Source organism: Neovison vison, chromosome 1, assembly GCF_020171115.1.
Source record: "Neovison vison isolate M4711 chromosome 1, ASM_NN_V1, whole genome shotgun sequence".
Lineage (NCBI taxonomy): Eukaryota > Metazoa > Chordata > Mammalia > Carnivora > Mustelidae > Neogale > Neogale vison.
In genome coordinates this window covers 230611211-230631270 of record NC_058091.1, presented here as the reverse complement: position 1 = coordinate 230631270, position 20060 = coordinate 230611211, and the positions used below count along the sequence as shown (strand labels likewise).

Here is a 20060-nt window from a genome sequence, read left to right as displayed (position 1 = left end):
TTCTCTCCTCACTCCAATGGAACTGCTTTTCTAGGATAATAACATCTAGTTCACAAAGCATAGTGAAGATATTTCCTGTCTTCATGAAAAACACTTCCATCCTCTCCGTGCCCCAGGGAGGAAATGGAAAGAGAATGCTTATCCATCACAACAGGATGTAGAGCTGTGTACCTGGGTCTACCCCCCCATGTCTCAGATTTAATGAGCAATCATAACCCAGGCATGGATCTAAGCAATATGCCATATGTGCAGACCCCAAGAGAAATGAGAACAAGCCTGAAGGAAGTTAGGCAGGACAGCCAGCCCCAAAGATATTGAATATTCTTTGCCACAACATTCTGTTTCCTTTGTAGCCTGGTTTTCATGAGATTCTATATGTGTCAGTGTAAGGCAAGGGGAAGACGGTGGTTGAAGGACAGAGGAGTCTGCCTGTGTCTCAATCTTGTGCAGACGTAATTGTTAAAGTAAAAAGAGGGACATCAGGAAATGGAGGTGCATGAAAAGGATCAGAGTTCATCCTAAGACCACTGTAATTGGACAGAAGTGTATATAGTAAAGGGCAAGTATCTTAGTTGGGGTTTCCTAAAGGCTTATCCTGAAGAGTAGTTAATTTGAGTGGTAATGTCAGGAAGATCAGGAGAGTGGGAAAATGACCAATGGAAAGCAAGGAAGCAATACAGAATATGGCAATGAGCAGGTCGCTAGTGCGAGGAGTCAGGTCTCAGTTGTCCTGGGATTTCTGTGAGGGGATAGGAAAATACCTCAGAGTTGTTGTACCCAATAAATGAGAAAGCTGTTGAGGACCATTCAACCTCCTGCCTAAGGGCTGCTTGCTATCTTCCAACTTCTAAGCATGTAGGGTCTGCCTTGCTTGCCGCAGAGCATACCGTTAGAAACCAAAGAAAGCCTGGAGGTAGACAGTCACAAATTTGCACAGTATAAAACCATCATACAGTATAAAATTATCTGGAGTTTACAAAGTGGTAAGTATGAACACGGGTAAGGCATCAACAGTGTCTGCTATTGGGTTATAATTAAGGTCTAGGTGTTGTTCTAAGCACTGTGCATGTATTAACTCATTCATACATGTAAGCCGAGAGCAAGACAAGGTAGGTACTATTATCATCTTTTTATAGATTAGGCACAGAGAGCTTAAGTAACTGCCCAAGCTCAGTGGCTAGCAAGTGGCAGAGGAAAAATTATAAACCATGCAGTAAGCCTCCATGTAACCGCTATACCATACTACCAATACCCACTGCAATGCATGCTTGACCTTCTCTACTGCCTTTGTTTTTCTACAAACTCTCTTAGATGCTTAAGATTTACTGTATGGCTATGGAACAACTTCATGCTTAAGATTTACTGTATGGCTATGGAACAACTTCATTTTTAAACAAGATAACAGAAGAACATTTAGGGGAGCAAGACACTTTATCCCCAACATCATAAAGTACCAGCCAACTCCAGACAGGATACCTGAGCTTCCAGGTAAGAAAGAAACTCTCTTCTCTTATTTAAGCCACTGTGTTTGGGAATCTTGTCATTACAATGGCCCAAATCCATATCCTAATTAACACAGACAATAATGCTGGAGCTTTAGTTACAGCTCCCAGACACCAAACACAAAAGAAGATATGTGGAACCAGCCCTGCCACAACACTAGGAGCTTATATAGGAGGTGCTGAGTTAGCATCTGTATACCTGCTCTCCCGCCCCAGTTGTGCATGTTTCTTCTCTTGCTTTGAGTAAAGAAAGGCTCAGCCTCTTCTAGAATTTCCTTTCCTTGTATGGGTAGCTGGTACAAGAGACAACATGATTGAGTCTTCTTTGGCTCCTCCACAAGTCACTGCTTGATTTTGAGTCTGACTTACCAAACCAGTCCTGAGGTCTCAGAGCCCAGAACTGTCAGCAAACCTCCTACTCCCTGTTTTTGTTGGCTTGTGTCACTGTGACACGCTGGAGGTGTCGACTAAAGCTGTTTACTGGCTTAATTTAAAAACACCTCAAGGTGTTCTTAAAATTCTGCTTTGAGCAGCAATATGGAATGAGGCAAGAAAATAATGGCGATAAAGAGAATATAACAAAATTGTGTTGAAATCACATGATAGAGCATGAAGAAACTTTTGAAAAAGTGATGTTATTTAAAACCACTCTCTCTCTCACAAGCACATGTATGTGTATACATATTCAAAAACACACATATATGAATATGTACACACATATATAACTTCAGGAGAGCTTACCAATTTTATGGAGCTCAGCCATCCTTACCACATACCATGTCTCAGGCTATGTGCAACTCCATAGCATATTCTTCTAGGTTAAGTAAACAACTAAAAAACAAACTAAAAATATTATTTTGATGTGCTTGAAAAATAGTAGCATCTAAAATCCGATTCCTGTTGCAAGAGCCACCGCATAAGCATCCCTGCTGACTTCTGTAGGGTCAAGGACCATCTGAAAGTGAGATATGGGCAGAACCAGACCATACAAAGTAGAGGCTAAAAACCTGCTGACGGAGAATCACGAGCTGTCCAGGTTAGAAAACCATCTGTCCAATCTCCAGGAAACAGGCTCAAAGAGAAGATCACACCCTAGCCAGCAGCAGAGTCAGGGCCCGGCTCTCTTCTCTTCAACATTCCACAATACTTTCTGGTCTCCCTGTTCTATACCGGTACTTTATGACGGAACACTGCAACGCCACGTGAGAGGGAAAGTCCTGAGACACAATCCCTTTCTCTCCACCACCCTCATATTGCCTTATCATGCTGCCTTGCCACCTGCCTTACCCACCTCTGACCCCTAGGGCCTGGCCACCTGTCTTGGTCCTTGCAGGTTGGGATCAGTAAGAAGGGGAAGTTAAAAGGGAAGCCAGGAGAGGAGTGGGGCATGCTCTTTGCAAGTGGGGAGGCTCAAGTAACAATGACAGGAGTGGTCCTGCAGCCCAAGAGCAACATCCAGGTGTCCATGTCTCTGCCTCCCTCCATGTGCTGGCACACAGACTCTTTGTCTCGGATTGAAGCTTTCAGCACTAAAACCTACTGTGTCTGTCATCTTTTCCCCACAAGCTGAAGGAACACTTGTGGGGAAGAAAGAAGTATTCTCAAGAATCACCTGAATGAAGGCTTATGACCCAAGCTTTCTGGGTTTTGTTCTTTCTCTGGAGTTACTCTGTAGGAGAGGAGCTTGCTGGAACCAAGGCACTGACATTCTCCTGCTCCTAGGCAGGCACAAATTATCTTATCAGAGTGACCCACAAAATGCCAATATTGATGGGACAGTTCTTTCTTTCTACTTGGAAAAGAAAGGACTTGTCCCTGATAGGCTAGAAAGGGAGAAGGCAGGAGAGTGGACAATCCAAGGCACATGTTAATAACAGTAATGGCATCCAACCCTCACCCCAGCAGCATTTCTCAATATAACATTTAATCATTGCTTTAAAAGTTACTACAAGGGTGCCTGGGTGGCTCAGTGGGTTAAAGCCTCTGCCTTTGGCTCGGGTCATGATCCCAGGGTCCATGGAATGGAGCTCCGCATCAGGCTGTCTGCTCTGCAGGGACCCTGCTTCCTCTTCTCTCTCTCTCTGCCTGCCTCTCTGCCTACTTGTGATCTCTGTCTGTCAAATAAATAAATAAATAAAATCTTAAAAAAAAAAGTTACTACAATTCCACAAAACATTTAGGAAAATATGATCATGATTATCTTTCAGTAGTGGTTCTAGCTTACAACTTTAAAATACAATCACATGGAAGTAGGCCCTGCAAAAGACCAAAAATGGAGAAAACTAACATGTTGCACATTAGCACTGGTCTATATCTACTTTTGATTAATCTAAATATGTTTTAAAGCACTTCTCAGGGGGAACAAAAGATGTGTAATGTTTATACTACCACACCCCTAAATCTGATTCTCAGCTCTGGGTCACTAGGTTGATTTATATTACTCAACTTGGGCATACTTGGAAAATAAAACTAAAGGACTGACAAATTTGGAAGATATAAAATGGATCCTTGTATGTGTGCAAGTCTAAATTTTGCTCAATAACTATAAAAAGGGGAAAATTAAAGAAAGAATCCTAACACTCCTATGTGCTAGGTACTATTATTAGTCCCATTTTATAAACTGGGCTGTACAGCCTGGTTTGGTACTGCCTTGAGGCCACTGAGGTACTTACATGGCAGAGTCAGAGGTGACCCAAGAAAGTCTGACTCTGGACTGTATGCTCCTAACCCATATGTTATATTGTCTCTCAATGCTTAGAATATTCTTAAATGTAGCATTTTTGAGATGTGTTCATTCATATATATTTAGTGATGGTGTGTCTATGATAAGCATTTCACACTAGTTGCTAAGGATACAAATAGTTGAAAATGACCAGGTTCCTCTTCTTTGGAGTTTACATTCTAAAGACTTAGAATTAGGCTTTCATAAAACAAAGAATAATTGTAGAAATAAAATTAATGTAAGTTGTGATAAAGGCTATGAAAAAAAATTAAGACCCTAAGATATTAAATAATGGAAAGGACTCTCTTTACATAAGTTCTCCACGGAAAGCTTGGCCAGGGATTACAAGACCAGTAGTTTATTTTGGGAAGTGACCCCGGAGAAGTGAAGTGAGGACTAGGGAAAGGAAAAGAAGGAAGGAAGAAAAGATGAAACTAGGGTAGAGGTTCAAGTCGGTCACTTCTGTGGTCCATGGGGTTGATCCTCCTGGGACACTAAGGAACTGTGTAGAATGCTCCTCGAAACTGTCTACCCAAGGGACAAAAGGAAGAAGCATTGGCCCATTAGCTTCTATTGGTCCTGGGTTGTCTATTCCTGCCCACTCCTAGGCTTCACATGTGAAGGTCCTACTGCAGCGTCAGAAAAACGCTGAAGTCTCTGGAACCCTGGAGCAGAAACTGAGAGAAGCCAAGTGCAGCTGAAGCTATCAGGTGACACCTGAACAAAGCTGTTGTGACCACAATGGCTGGAATAAGAAGAGGTGGGCTGAGAGGGTCTGAGACAGGCACAAAGATGATCTGATTAGGCGGGTGGGTCAGAGTAGGCCACTGTGGAGGAGGATTCAAAGCTGAGATCAGGGAACAGAGAACTAAGAATAGCAAGATCTGGAAGGAGAGCGTTTCTAGGCACAAGAAACAGCATATTAAAAGACCTTGAGAAAGAGCTTGCATCTTTCAGGAACCAAAAAATCAGGGTAGGTGTGGTAAGGAAGGGAGTGAGGCACCCAAGATGTGATAGTAAAAAGGACAGAGGCCAGATCATGCAGAACCTTGGAGGACATGATCAGGATTATATTCTAAGTGAATATGAACTCATTAGAGGGTCATAAAAATGTACCCTCCTAATCTCCAAGAACCACAGGTATGAAGCTAAGTCATGCTACTCTGAGAAGGATAAACTGGTTGACAGTACCACTGGCCAAAGATCCATACTGGGGCCCAAAGTGAAGACTTTCTTCCAAGTTTGGGCAGGGGTGATGGTTTATCTTGGGCTGTACTGCCAGGCTCAACAGGCAGGAATCCAGTCTTCAAGACACTGTCATGAGAACAACTTAGAACAAAGCCGGGATGGGACCGGGAACAGGATAGATAGATACTGCCTGGGGAACTCTCAGCAGTCAGAATGCCTTAATTTCCTTTGTCTGCTGTTAGCATTCATCATCATTTTAGAAAAAAGTCTCCAGTGTCCAAGACCTGGAAGAACAAAAATTCTGAAAGGAACTCTGGGGCGCCTGAGTGGCTGGGTCAGTTAAGCAACCGACTCTTGATTTTGGCTCAGGTCATGATCTCAATGTCATGAGATCGAGCTCCCTGTGGGGCTCCATATTCAGCAGGGAGTCTGTTGGAGATTCTCCTTCCTCTCCCTCTGCCCTTCCCCCACTCTAAAATAAATACATTTTTTAAAAGGGAAGGGAAGGCAAGGCAAGGCAAGGCAAAGGAAGAAGGAACTCCGCACTGGGAGCTCCTCTCTGTCCTTGAGGTGCATTTTCATCCTCCCCTGAGAAGTCTTTCTGATCTCTGCTGCAACTGCTGTGCTAGGTGCAAAGGAAGACATCAACGTTCTGATCCAAGCCTCAACAAAACCCCTTTCCCTTGATGTATTTGTTGAACAGGAATTGCTTGTCTGTTTATTTAAACATATTTGCCACATGATTAATGAGTAACATGAAACGCTTACACCTGGGAATCATTAAACCTGTCATTTCCATTTCCCTTTTTCTGTCTGACCTTTCCTCAGCTTACATGTACAGCACTGTATATCCTATCCTGTCTCTGTAATACCTTTTATGGTTGTGTTACTCAGAGTAGACTAGATGTTAACAAGAGTAAAATTTCAGCAGCTTAACCAAGAGGTTTACTCTCATTGCTGTCACAGTCCCATGCAAGACTGCAGTGAAGTTCCATGCAGTCATTTAGGGATCCAGGCTCATTCCTTCCTACAGTTCCACCTTCCTCTGAGTCTTTGGAATCATCTCCACTTGGCCAGCAAAGAAGCAAAGAGAGCTTCTGGAAAAGGTGCCTGGTCTTCGGTAAGGCATGCTGACTCTGATGAGAACTAGTCTCATCTCCCAGCCCTGTTTTACCCTGATGCACAGGGAGTAAGAACCACCATGAGTGGGAAATTCAAGAAGAGAGGACCTTGGATACCACTGGGTACCAGCAGACTCCACCACAGTGATGAAAGAAAATGAAGCACCTTCTAACTTCTATGAAAAATATGGAAATTGTACGTGTGCTGTATTATGTAATAAAGGGCAGGGACAAAGTCCTATGCTTAACTTCCTAAAATACACAGAGCAACAATACAGAGTACTCAAGTACATTTAAGTATCTTTTTTTCTCCCCATGACCCTATAGTTGTGAAACTTCTGAGCCTGCAAAGTTTTTTTTGTTGTTTTTTTTTATTTTGTATTTTTTTAACTTTTTTTTTTAGTTGTGGTAAACTATATATAACATAAAATGTACCATCTTAACCATTAATTGTACATCTCAGTAAGTGTTAAGTACAGTCACATTGTTGTGCTACTAACTTCAAAAATTCTTTCCATAACTTCAGAGTAATAAATTAACATTCAAGAAAACTAAGAAGATCTATGTTTGTGATTCTCCACATGGAAACTGTAAACATTTCTTAAGAGTTCTGTGACAGTACTGTTATTTTAATTTTAAGATCAATTTATAGTACACACTCATAATTAAAAGAGTATTACTTATTCTTTTGTTTGTTTTTTAATTGTGATAAAATATATGACTCTAGAACCAGCCTCAAGGGGGGCCAAAGGATCTGCATAAAGTGGAGAGGATGTACAGAGCACCATCATTCATCAATGTCTGGCACACCATTTGAATACATTCTTCCATGACTTTCTATAGTTCCTGCTTCATAAATGATAAATTATTTGAACTGAAAGGGATCTTAACTCTTCTAGTTTCTGCAAAGACCACCAGAGGTTTCTCTCACACTGCTTTGAATTCAAGTCTGTATATAATCCTTTACTGGGCTGCACCAGACTGTGGGGACGATGGAACTACCCCACACTGCAGTCATCTGAACTTTCTTGCTGTTTATCCCATGTTTCAACTCACCTCCAAGTGCCACCCAACAGCGAGTCAAGCAAGCAGTTCCTCAGGAAGGCTCCCCATACTCCTCCTCTAGACCTCATTTAGGAGGGCTCTTCTGGTACCCCACACTACCACTGCCTCCATTGCTGCTCCTGGTCCTATGGACAATGCTAAGATCCATGTCCTGGGAGCCATCACCTAGGATATGCTTCACAGGCTGTGACTCTTCCTAATGGACAGGCTGTTCTTCCCTGGGATCAAACCCTGGGCATACCTGCAGAGTAGAGTTCCCTTCCACATTTCCTAGAAGCTAGAGAGTCATCTTCCCATAGGACTAATCTCTACTCTATATGGTGACCCTGGGGAACAGTCACTGACTTGACCTCTTTTTCCCTCCTTCACCCCCAGCAAGCCCCAAGTACTGAGCACAAACCTTACCCTTATTGGCTATCTTCCCCCAAAGCAAAGAAGCTCAGGGAGAGGGTTCCCTGGGCTTCCAGCCCCATCAGTCCTTCATGCAGCCTCTGACATGTCTGAGTATGAAGTTCATGTGCTTTTTGGTCTTTCCTGGACATCATAAGCTCTCTGAGGACAGATGAGCTGGTGTCTTCTGTGTGCATGGCACAGAGCACTACAGCTATTAACTGCCTGACAGTGAATGAGTAAAGGAACAAAGATACATACTACAGTGCCTTGGTGGCCTAACCATTCCCAGACAGGTGGTAGAGAGGCATCACATTGTCTCTAAAACAACTGTTTTGATACATATGTGTTTTTATTTATACAACTTACTATGCTTCTGATCTCTCCAAATCTGACATTTTCCACTTGACTACTAGAGGTTAATATTCACCCGCATCGTAGGATGAAAAATATGATCAGATTCTACCACAATGATTATTTATGATTTCTACTCAAATAATAAAAATATTCCTTTTGAAAAAGTCCTACCAAGATTGCTCCTGCCATGTGCTGTGGCCCAAACAACAGTGAAGAGCCTGGTAATCAGACACCTGAGTTCTTCACAATGTAGCAATGAATGATTCTTTTCTTTCTCTGTTTGCCGGTCTGTTCTAGTCCTGCCTTCGATTTCACAGCTTTGTTAAACATCCAGGTCAAGGTCAGAGCAAGGAACTATTTCAGGGTGGGAGGAACTGAATTTGGCTTACCCAGGGCTTCTCCCCATTGAAAACACTTAGCACCCAGCCAAGGAGTCTGGCAGAGAAGAAAAACAAAAACAAAAAACAAAAAAACAAGAGAACCTCCCTCAAGAAAGTATCAGTTTTGCCCCAGGCTAATCCTGTTTAGCGTTACAAGGCTGCAGTTCCTTGAACAGAGGAAAGTACTAAACCTGAACTCTAGTTCTGACCCTCACTCCAATGCTCCTTGACCTTATCCTGGCCACTTCATCAGTGTTGCCCTACCCCCTGCCCCATCCTGGCTCCAAACTGCCACCCTCCAGCATTCTCTCCTTACTGTAGTGTGGTGTGTAAGTGTGTGACACTAGGGGAAATTCTCTAAAACTTCAAACCCAAGTGGTCTTCATTACAAGAAGCCACTAGTACCAAAGAGCTGAAAGGGGTTTCTGGGAATGAGCCTCAAAAGTCTGGCTTCCGTACTTGTGACATTAAAAGTCTAAAACTGACCTAACATGACCACTAAGGAGTGGGGACATGGGAGTATACAAGAACTCACCCTTTACCTTGAAGGCATGAAAGTATCCACAAAATCTCCTACAGGAAGCCATGGGAAACCAGTCTGTGCCCAGTCCCCACTGTAGGGATTTACTCTGGTTTCATGGGAGCCATTTGTAGCACTGGCATCCATAAGTTGTTGAAGCAAATAAGCCTGATCCTACCAGTGAGGGGAGGGGGAAAAAAAATCCCTTTTGGAAATGCTGCTTACAGTATATATTGTGAAAAGAAAAGCCATCCTGAGAAATAGTAGAGTCCATTTTTCTAATACTTTGTTCAGACTGTGATTACACGTGGTGCTGCAGCTATGACACTTGGGGCAGCACAGGCTTCCTTGAGAAGGCACACTCTGGAGGAGAACAGCTGAATCAAATAGTGACTTTACTCTTAGGCCCTGTGTGACATTGGACACCCATATCACAATCTGGGCTCAGAAGCTTCTATACAATGGAGCTCCTATATGGACCTAATTGATCATATTTTGAGACAAAAGAGAAAAAAACCTACGTAATGTTTTTATCTCTGTTTCTGAACACCAGCCACTTTATGAATGTTACCTATTAACAATAATAACTATAATAATAGGGCTCATGAAGAACAATGTCATAGCCAGGGAACTCATGAAAAATGACCAAAAGAACTAATCCTATTAACTCCTTTTGGCCCTAAAGCATCCTAATAGATAACCTCTATCTTAGCACCTATAACATGTCATTGTACTCTTTGTTTACTTGTTTGTATCCCCGCTATTCTGAATCTCCTCTCTTTCATCACTTTATCACAGTATCTCTCTAGTACATCCTAAAGAATCTTTGTTGAGTGAATAGAAAATCAAGTCATAAATTAATGAATGAAACAGTAAACAAAAGAAAGAACACTCTTTAGAAGGAAAAAAATTGTCTTATTAAGCCAAAGCAATTGTTTCTTACACAAATTATTTCCAGAAAAATAGCATTTTGCTTATTTATTATGAACTGTTTTACTTTTTCCCTCCTCTGTCTGTCAGGATCACCAAGTCCTAGATTCAGAGTAATTTGCCAAGAGTTATTTAGGTGCTAAATACACGAAAGATTTTTGATAGGATGAGTTCATTTTCAACCCAGTTGTGGCCTGCAGATGTGGAAGCTAGGAATTTCAAAGTGGATAAAAAGAAAGAAAGGTGGTAACTGCACAAATGAACATCTTACTACAGAACTCTCTGGGTCTTTGAGGAGTGAACACCCTCAGCTTTCTAAAGGACTAGGAGCTAGCAGAGTGAAGCAATTCTTGCCCGGATGCTTGCTCTCATTCCGGCAGTGGGCTATTGCAGCTCACCGCAGATGTGATGCCAGGGGGCCCAGTTCAGTTTGTAGAACGTTGTCTGATCCATCAGAACATCTGCCACAGATATATCGAAAAGTACGAGAATCAGTTTCAGCAGTTTATCAACTAAGGGCAGGCCATCATCTCAAATTGAAACTTAGGAACTTATTGAAATCATTATTCAAGCTTATTCAAATGAATCTGAGCTCCTATTAATAGGACTAGCTATATAATTTGCAAATCCAAGTACAAAATGAAAATGCAGAATCCTCTCCAAAACTTACTAAGCGTCTCAGGATGGTAACAGCAGACCAGTAACCTAAGCATGGGCAATGGTCCAGGTCAGAGGCTCTAAAACCAGCCTTGCTGCTAATGACAACTTCCTAAGTCAAGCACCAGCTACATACAACTCCTCCACAGTAGGCCAGCTGCTGCAGCAGAATAACACAAAACTGACACCATTAAAACCGCAGTGTCATCCCTCTCCACACTGCCTCACAGCCTCCATCAGATGGCCAGTTTCCACTAGTGGTTTCCCTTGCAAGTCTTTAGTGTTCACAAAGAATTAAATGGTATCAAGCGTGCCCCCTCCCCACCCCCAATCCCCCACCCCCACCCCGCCGCTTGCGCTTGCATACACACACACACACACACACACACACACACTCTCTCTCTCTCTCTCTCTCTCTCTCTGCATCTTTAGTCCTACAGAAATACCTCCTAATATTTGCAGTTGGTGTTGAATGATGTGCCTGAGTGGGGGTGTCAAGTAGAAACATCACACATCAAAGCCAAAGAAGCTAAATTCAAGGTTGCAAGCCAAAATCCCACGGAAACACTGTCAGGAGACACGCCCCCCCCCAAGTCTCTGCCTCACAGCAAGCTACACAAGGAAACTGCTCTCTGAATATTCCCTTCAAAACTCGGGGGGGGGGGGCGGAGATAAATCCTGAAATGGCTGTAATTGCAGAGTGAAAAGAGAAGCTGAGATAACAGGCAGCAGGGGCGGAATTTCATTCTTGATGGTGGATAATTTGATAAGAAACCTGGATTCTGAGCAGCCGCACAATGGCCTATTTATCCGGCTCTCACGCACCACCCGCAGCCCGGGCTGGGAATCACGGGGGTGGCAGCCGTCCCCGGAAAACGGCGGCGCTCCGGCACAAGAAAGCCAGCTGATAAACTGATCTGCAGACAACGCTTCTTCCTTCCTGGGAAACAGCTACAAAGGCAGCCAGCTGACCTCGGTCGAAAGCTGTTCCTCGGCCGAGGAGAAAGAGAGGGGTTGGGGGGAGGGAGAGCGGCGGGGTAGGGGTGGGAGGAGGCAGGGAATCGCCTACCCCCACCCCCGCATCCCCGGCTTCCCAGCTTCCTTTGGCAAAAGCATCACAGGGCGTGATTCCGGCAGAGCCCACGCTAGCATCGCTCGGGCTCCAAGCATCGCTCGTCTCTCCAAGCCGGCCAGGCGGCGGAAAGGCGTCCGCGTCCCCACCCCCACCCCCTGTCCGGCCCCTCCGCGGCTCGGCGGCGGCCGATAGGCCCTTCCGGCCCAGGCTGGGAACGAGTTTGGTGGGGGGAAAGGGAACCAATTGGCAAGGCCCTCCCCGCCAGTCCCCTGGGGTGGCCCCTCCCTACAGCCTGTGGTCAAAAGCAAAAAGAAACACAGACATTTGTGTCACCCTATTAAGCACACAGTGCTTTGAGTGGTGCACCAGGAGCTAAAGGTTCTCATCCTCCCCTTGGCAGGGCGGCCGGGTAAATACTATAAAAAGCAGGCAGAAAGTTCCTAAAATTTCCCCCTGAACTTCCCTGGAGACAAAGAACCTTAATAGTTAATTTCTTTCCTTTTCCTCTCTCTTTCTTCTTTTTTTCTTTTTCATGTGATAACATCTTATTTTCATTTTTTTAAAAAGACAATTAAAAACATGGGCAGGAGGTCAGATGGAGGATTTTGAGATGCTCCAGTCACTCCCCAGGAAGTTCTGTTTTGGGGAGAGTTGACCCAGCAGCTGGTCCCTGCTGCTCTAAGATGTGTGCTTTCACTTTCTCACTCCCCAAACGATTTGGTTTGGAGTCTTGAAAGCCTTGGAAAGAACTGCCTACAGAGGGAAAGTTCTGGAAAGGGCAGTCCCCCAGAGAACAGAAACCCAGGGGAAGAGGAACTAGCTCTGTGAACTTGGGGACCTCTGCCTGTTGGCTTGGGATGGGGGGTCTTCAGGCCTCCAGACCTCCAGGCTGCAAATGGAATGGTCAGCTGGGAGCCAGGATGCCCTCGATCTGCTTTCCAAATTGTGCATGACTCCCAAAGGGGACTAAAGGCATGGAAGGGGTCAGATCTTTAGTTGTTTGTATGGCCTGCAGCAGGAGGCACTATTTATCATCAGTTCACCAAAGCCCTACTCCAGAGGGCTCCAAGGAGCTCACATCTCCTCCCTCCAAGAAGGATCCTGGACCCCACATTCCATTTCTTAAACTTCTCTTACTTACTCAATATACTGCCATCAACAGCATTGTCAGCCTTCTGGGCTTGAGTTCTGGAAGGAATTTCCTCCAATTTAGAGCCTGCAGGGTCATGCTTTGGAAAGCAGGATAAAGTATTCCACACCTAAGGCCACGAGGTCTCTGAGTTGACTCTTCGATAAACATCCCTTATTTCCAAGGAACAAAGTTGTCTCTTCACCTAGAGGAACAAAGAAGTTGCAATAAAGACCCCTGATGTTCTAGGGTGTTTGGGAGACCTAACTTCATTAGCCCTACTAAGTAAGGCTTTCATGACCTACCAGGAACCAACTTCTAGTGAGCCTGAAGGTCCTGGGACTCTTCCAAACCCCCCACATGATTTCCCACATCTTGAGGTTTGGTAGAGTTCACAGCAGAGAAAGATGTGAGGGGAGCAAACAGTGGTCACCTTTCTGGGAAATGAACTTCTTTGGGGTTTTTATATCCATCTATCCACTGTGGGGAATTGTTTGCTATAATGCTTCCAGAAAATGAGAAGTATTTCTTTCCTAAGAATACAGTGAGAATCCTGTTTGAGATCCAGTTATTCATATTATAAGTTTGGACAATATAGAAAAGAATATGAACTGTGGTGATTATTTTCAGATAAAAGACTACACATTTGCAGGTCATAAATTTTACGATTCACGGTATCCATATCTTTGCAAAGACATCTGGGTAAAGTTAAACCATTCCCTGGACATTGTTTAATAAGCTCTCAGAGGAACCTGTTGAGAAAGGCTGTTCTTTGCCTCCTAGATTCTTTGAATGTGGCCATCCTTACACCCTCTATGGGACAATCCCTAAGAAGAATGAGCTCTAAGAATTCTAAACACATTCATAGCCGATGCCTCATCTAGTATCCTTGTCTCTGCCTTTGTTAAGACTGTAGACCTGACTCCTGACTCCTAATAGCTCTGCCTCCTGTTCCCACTCTGACCTCAACCCTCAGATCTAATGGCAGACATGCAGTTTCTCTGGCCTTGACTCTCCAAAGTTTCCCTCAAGTCTGGTCCTTTTCAGTAGCTCCCATGTTATATCCACTGGCCTCTGTGGCAGGTGCTCCTGGGAGGCCTGACATACTCCTACCCCCCAGAAGAGGGTTCTGAAACATGCTGCCCTTCAAGTTGCTTATAATACAACATCAGACAGCTAAAACCTAAGTGACTTTAAGATTGGGGTCAATTACTACCATGAATAAATGCACAAGAATACCACAGTTCTCTTATAAGAAAGTGATTAAGATCTAAAACCATCTACATATAGTATGTCTACAGAATGGCCTACTGCTTAGACTTGGTCATCTTCAGTGTTCTATACAGTCATCTCCTCTTTTCTCTCCCATTCCCCTTCAGTTTAGCAGAATGAGATTTGCAAAGGGCAGAGTTAGTCTTTCTTACAACTAAGGATTAAAAAGGCAGTAGAGAGGTCCAGTTCCCAACTCACCATTCCTCCAACCCACTGGTCAGTCTCTTCACCCCACAGACCAATCTGCATCAGCAAAAATAGAATTCCAGCCACCAGGACTATTTTTCAACATCAAAGTCTTCCTACTGCTTACAAAGTAAAGTAGCAGCATGGAAAACACTCTGATAGCTTCTCAAAAAGCTAAACATAGAATTGCCATATGACCCAACAATTCCACTCCTAGGTACATACTCAGAACTGAAAACAGGTATTCAAATACTTGTACACCAATGCTCATGGCAGCACTATTCACTGTAGCCAAAATGCACAAACAGTCAAAATGTCCATCAATGGATGAATGGGTAAACAAAATGTAGAATATTATTCAACCTTAAAAAGGAATGAAGTACATGCTAACAACATGGGAAAACCTCCAAAATATGCTAAGTGAAAGAAGACAAGAAACAAAATCCATACATTGTATGATTCCATTTATATGAAAGGTCCAGCTAAGTCCATAGAGACAGAAAGCAGATTAATGATTGTCAGGGGCTGAGGTATAGGGAGTGACTGCTTAATGTGTATGGGGTCTCCTTTGGAGGTGACGAAAATCTTTTGGAATAAATATAAGTGATAACTGCACAACATGGAAGTGTAGTAAATGGCACTGAATTGATCACTTTAAATGGTTAATTTTACATTATGTGAATTTTACCTCAATTTAAAAAAATCCTCCACCTTTGAGGGATCAGTGTATTCAGCTCCTTCCCATCCTGATGGTCACTCTTTGGATAATGGAAGACTGAATGGGGAGAAGTTAGGAGGATGAAAAGGACAGATGTCCACTTTTCTTCTGTCTAGTTGATCATAGTGATGATGATGACAACCTTAATGGTAATATATGATGAAATGAAGAAAGGAGGCTTAAAACAGTTTCCACAAGTCAGGGCAATACAGTACCCACAGCTTGCCTGGAGCAGGACCATATTCCTCAGCCATCCTGAACCTTGAGCCACTGTGCCCCCAGTGTTTCTGCAGCCTTGCCCAGAGTCGGAGCTGGTAAGCAATGGAACCAGGATCTTCATCTGTGTTTGTCCAATAGCCGAGCCAACACTACTTTATACTACAGCATCTCCCTAAAGTGGTGGTAGATAATTATCATGACAGCTCTGGGATCATTAGAAGACCTTCTCCCTAGACCTGTATGTAATAAGAATATTAGCAATCAGTAAGTATTTAGCACATACCAGGCACAAATCTACATTTCTGACATATATTAAGTTGTTAATTCCCACTGTAGGCCCATGAGCTAGGCACTGTTGGTATCTCCATTTCACAGATGAAGAAACTGAAGAACAGAGATATTATAATCATGTCCAAGATCCTGGCAATGCCCAAGATCAGGCAATGTTGTGTGGACTGACGCTCAAAGAAAGGGTTGCTGGCCTCAAGGTCTCTATCAGAGCTTGCTGTGTGGGCACCTGAATGACTACTCCAGGCTCTTCTCCTCCCCAGTGAAATTCCAGCATATTTCTCCTTTGTTCTTTGCAGGAGGATCATGTCCTCTAACATCTGGCCATGCTGCCTTTGGCACCAAATCTATATACAGACCCTGGAGCAGAGACTTACTGAGTTTCCTTAACAATATTTTCATGCTGTTTCCTTCATTTGGGATATAAATATAAATGTTTCCTACATTTGTCTTTCGTTTGCCTTTGCTATTGTTTGTGGGATGAGCTCTCGGTGAAAGGACATTGAGACAGGAAACAAATAGCTTTGGTTCTGAAATTAAAGGCTTTTCTTTGCTACTGCAGGAATCTCTCTATTAAAAAAAGATTCATTCATTTTCTTGGGGATGAATGTGGAAGACTGATTCACGATTTTATTATTGTGTTCATAGAGGCTCAGGAAACTCATCTCAGATTGCCCTTTTGCTTCTCTCCTCCTCCCTCTTCACTATTTGTGCCCCCCAAAACAGTAATACTGTGCCAGAGAGCCATAAATCTCCCATAGTAAATTCAGGGTATTGGGAATCCAATTGGGGAAAGAGGCTACTAGCCTTAGGAGGCACTGGATGTGGCCTCAGCAATATCTGCTCTAATACATTCCCCTCCTTAGTCAATAGATAAGAAACTTGAGCCCCAAATAGATGGTCACATTCATAGTTCATGGTAGACATAGAGCTTAAATCCTGGCCAACTTTCTGGTTCCATATCCGAAATTCTTCCCTGCCTTGCCACCCTCCTCTTTAAGCAACCTCTGAAAGTAGCAGAGCACTGTTAAAGGAGTCCAGGTGTGCCTGGCAGATGTTAGGCTAGCAGCAGATACCAGAGGCATTAGAAGTCAGAAGGGCCAGGGCTCAAGGCAGGGGTAATAAAGCAAGGTGTCTGGTCTTCAATCCAGTGCGTCACCAATTTCAGAGCCACATGGCCCAAAATTCTTGGTGGTTTCTCAAGAGAATAATTGCTCTGGAAGTCACGCGAGATGGCTAAAGGTACGAAGTATGGTGCTCTTTCACTGAGTACCCAGAGTAGTCCTAGTACTGGAAGGTAAGCTTTCTGGGTATCACCTTATTTAATTCCCAGAACAATGCTAAGATGCATGTTTTATTAATTTCCTTTCACAGATGAGTAAACTAAGGCTCAGAGAGTTTACACAGCCCCCCATACCCACAGATTTGCTTGACCCTAAGATTAGGAGATTTTCCACTAAGCCATACAGCTACCCCCAAATGAGCCTAGGGCTTCTTATCTCAGAATCCTGAACTTCTGCAGTGGGCTCTGTTTTCCAAGAGGAATTTTTAAATTGTTATTGGCATAGTAATCATTTTGCTAGATTTAGTCAGTAGGACCAATAGGTAATCCCTATGGGAGAGTATGGCTCTTCCTCTGACCTCATTTAAGACACCCTGGGGCCATATCTATGTTTTTAAGGCACTCAGCAGATCATCTGGAGGGGAAGGTGGTGGGCTTGCCCTCTTCTTTCTCACTGAATGGGTTTTCCAAAAGAGATGCTGTTAGAGTGGCAAGGAGCAGGAACTCGGACATCATACTACCTGAAATGAATATCAGCTATCGTTTACCAGATACGGAATCTTGGACAAGACACTTGGCCTTTCTATGTCTCATTTCCGTAATCTGTAAAGTGGGGTAAAAATACCACCTGCCTCATAGGATTATTGAGAGAACTAAATTACCTTATATATACATATGGCACAGAGGATTTCCTGGCACACCATATGTGGGTATTCACTATTAAAATGCTCTGGGGAGCCATTTCCTCTACGTCTTGGGTAGGATTGAAAAACAGCCAGAATCCTGGAACCAGCTACCACTCTTATGAGCACCTAATACCTTTACTAGGTGTGCTTTATATATATACTCTTTCTAACTCTTACAGAAACCTTATTAGATAAGCGTTATTATAACCATTTTACAAATGAGGAGACCAAGAGTGTGGAAGGTCAAGTGATTTGTACCTGGTCATACAGCCAGAAAGTGGCCAAGGCAGTGTCTGAATATATGTCAGTTAGGCTACAAGGTCTTTCCACCAGCTCATCTGTTTCCCTAAGATTGGGATGTTGGTTTCAAGCCAAAGCCATCTTTCAACGTAAGTGTCTTTTTATTACTTTTCATTTTTTTAAAAATTTTTTGGTGGTGGGGGCAGTTAGCTTGGTAGTTAAAGTTAAAGAGAGTATGAGCAAATATACCCTAACAAGCCCCTTTGAAAACAAAATTAAAGAAGAAAAATATGGTCATTTACCAGCTGCTAGACCCAAGAGTGGCCATGCTGGGCTATACACCCCTTTGTTGTGAGTTTATCCTTGACTAACCTAACCTCAACCCACATCTATGGTTATTAAGCAGAATGAGGTCCACGACCAAGTAAATATATTTTCATCGACTCAAGACCCACCCTCTCTGAGAAGAGTTTCAAAATGATCTTTACCCAAACCTCTTTGTTCTAAATGTTCTGTTACAGGGAGCTGGCAGTAATAACAACAACAATAAAAATAACAAATAGTTACAAGAGCTTGTGAAGTGTTGGGAACTGTGCTAAATGCTTTAAATATATTAGATTATTTAATCCTCACAACTGTCTTTTACAGCCCTCTTTCATGGGGGAGGAAATTAATATTTAGAAAAGCAAAATACAGGGCGCCTGGGTGGCTCAGTGGGTTAAGCTGCTGCCTTTGGCTCAGGTCATGATCTCAGGATCCTGGGATCGAGTCCCATATCGGGCTCTCTGCTCAGCAGGGAGCCTGCTTCCTCCTCTCTCTCTCTGCCTGCCTCTCTGCCTACTTGTGATCTCTCTCTGTCAAATAAATAAATAAAATCTTTAAAAAAAAAAAGAAAAGCAAAATACAAAAAAAATAAAAGAGCAATATCTGTAGTTCAAGATCACATAGTAAGACATGGAAACAGGATTCAATTCCTGCCCTGCCTGACTCCCATTTAAAATCCGAACACTAGGCCATATGGCCCCTGTGCTCTTTGGAAGGGTTTGACTACTACAGGGCCTATTAGCCAGAGGCTAAGTGTGAGAGAGGTGTCTCATATAGGTTGAAAGGGACAAGCTGGACTCCAGTTCTTTTAAAAGGAGACAGAGTTATCTATTCCTTCAAATTCTACCCTGAATTATTTTTTTTTAAAGATTTATTTACTTATTTGAGAGAGAGAGCACAAGCAGAAGGGACACTGGGAGTAAGAATCTCTAGTAGACTCTCCACTGAGCATGGCACCCTACGTGGGGCTTGATCTCACAACCCTGAGATCATGATGTGAGCTGAAATCAAGAGTCTGATGCTCAACCAACTGTGTCACCCAGGCACCCCTCAACCCTGCATTCTTGAACTATAGTGGAAATGGCAGGTTCTACCTCCATCTCCCATGCCCTTTAAAGAGTGGAAGAACTCAGACTTCAATCACTAGGGCTCCTGGCTGACTCAGTGAAGCATGCGATTCTTGATCTTTGGGTTGTGAGCCGGAGCCTCACAATGGGCACAAACATTAATCATATGATAAACAATTATGGCCCTAGTATTTTCCTAGTATTGTGCTAGGGGATGCTGAGAAGAAAGAGAGAAAAGTAAAGGACACTATCCTGTCCTCAAGTTGTTTACAAATTTGCATGTACTGGTCAGAGATCTGATTCTACCAAATCCAAAGAAAAAACTCTCCAACTGGGTCCCAAAACCAAGATCAGGAGAAACTCAGTGGCATGATTCTATTATTTGTATAGCTTTCTGGGTAAGAAAAACAGGAAGAGTAATCGCCACAACTCTAGGGCTTTCTTAAGGCATGAATCATAAACCAGATCAACAGGTATGGTGAATGACTCGTCAGTTGAACAGTTGTCTCTACACAAATAGACAGCTGGTTGGTCAGAAAGAAATGTGAATGACCTCCCCCATCTCAACCTCCTTCAACATGAAGCCTAGCCTCTCTGAGCATGCCTGAAAGGTTCTCAAGTTTATTTTGATTCCAGCTCCCTCCCTCCCCAGCTGACTCTTGCAGGAAGAATGAAGCTTGCCATTTTGCACACAGTTTTGCCTTTTCTATTGTTTATTTTGTTAAGACTCTTAAACCTGTTA

General features: G+C 43.2%; 1 protein-coding gene across 7 annotated transcripts in view; it reads right to left on the bottom strand.

The window, feature by feature from the left end:
• Positions 1-20060, bottom strand: part of ANKRD55 (ankyrin repeat domain 55) — a 537753-nt gene that overhangs the window by 274995 nt on the left and 242698 nt on the right. For 5 of the 7 annotated variants that reach the window (XM_044224520.1, XM_044224570.1, XM_044224580.1 and 2 more), the window contains exon 4: positions 13049-13241. The exons of 1 other annotated variant lie outside the window; for it this stretch is intronic. The gene's annotated coding sequence lies outside the window, so the exon portion shown is untranslated. Of the gene's footprint in view, positions 1-13048; positions 13242-15182; positions 15236-20060 lie in introns of those variants that run through there. One more of the 7 variants, XM_044224537.1, reaches the window with a different exon arrangement.